A 1,544-nucleotide genomic window follows, 5' to 3' on the forward strand; every position below is an offset into this window, starting at 1 on the left:
AACAGTACTAAGTTAGTAACAACAAAGTACTTACTACACTATATAAACTATAGATATAAGCTAACTGCTTACAAGGATCTAAAAGATATTAAGAGTATCGCAGTAGGCGCAGACAATAAAGCCTGCTTAATGCGAGAGCTATACGAAGAATTAAGCAAGAATATAGCTTATAGGAACCTTATATTAGCTAGAGCTGCGAATAAGCAAAGGATTAAGGAACTAACCTTTAAGAAGGGGGACAAAGTTTTCCTATTACAACAGAACTTAAAAACTAAACAACTAAGCAAGAAACTAGATAACCTCTAAGTAGGACCTTTTAAGATTCTAGAGGAAATAGGTATAGTAAACTACAAACTCTAACTGCTACTAGGTATGCGCGTCTACCCTATCTTTTACAAAAAACTCCTAGAAAGAGTACCTCTAGATGCTAAGCTAGCAACAGACATAGAGCTTAAAGACAACAAGTACGAGGTTAAAGAAATTAGGGACCTGCGGAAAGTTAGTTGTTAGTAGAAATACTTAGTTAAGTAGCAAGGATAGCTTAAAAGCTAGAACACTTAGGAACTAAAAGAAAATCTAACAAACTGTAAGTTACAGGTACTTAAGTACTACTAGAAACACCTAAGGAAGCGAGGACTAGGTTCTTAAGGGAAAGAAAGTAATTAAAAGAAAGGTTAAAAGAAGCGTTAGCCTGTAACTAGCCTAAGTTAGTTAATAATCCGGGTAGCGATAGTTTAGTTGCTAGGAAGTCTGTACCTAAGGCAGAGTTCCCCTTAGCTTGCTCTTTCGCACGATCCTAAAGATTTAAAATAGCGAGGTTTTAATTAGTAAATAACTGCTCTTGCGCCTTAGCCTCTAGGAGTTTAAGTTTGCTCTAAGCTAGCTAAGCTTTTAAACGCGCAACTTTAAGACGCTTCTTCTATTTCTCCTGCTAAACCTTCTCCTACTCTTCTTTAGAAATAAACAGGCTACACTTAGCCTTTACTAAAATATAACTAGCATAGCAACTTGTTGCGGTATCTATAAAACAGCAAAGGTTCTTCTCTTTGCAGCGCTTATAACAGAAAGCTATCTCTAGACCCTGCTCTTTTATATAGTTAGCACAGGCGCGACACTTAAGAGTTAAACTCTAGAGGCGAGAACAGCAGGAAGACAGAACCTTAGGCATAGTTAGGAGAAGTAAGGAAAGAAAAGAAGAGAGGTTATAATACTACAGGAACACCTAAACCTCTACCGCCGCCGCTAGACTAGGCGTAAGAAAATAATAATCTAGGGTATTAGGACAATACGCCTAAGAGGAGGGGTAATGTTACAAGGTAATAAAGAATTGCTTCTTTATGCGGGTCGCATAAAAGAAGACTATTAGGAAGCTACAATAAAGGCTTAATAATTAAAGGCGGGGCCTAGATTATGTAACCGACATCCTGCTAAGGCTAACTATCTAGAATAGCAGAACTACTTAGGATAGCGGAGCTATCACAAACATCCTATGCACTTAGGATAGACAGGATAGCAGGAATAGATTGCAATAGGTATAAAGGATA

This window comes from Alternaria alternata (genome assembly GCF_001642055.1).
Source record: "Alternaria alternata strain SRC1lrK2f unplaced genomic scaffold CC77scaffold_38, whole genome shotgun sequence".
NCBI classification, from domain to species: domain Eukaryota; kingdom Fungi; phylum Ascomycota; class Dothideomycetes; order Pleosporales; family Pleosporaceae; genus Alternaria; species Alternaria alternata.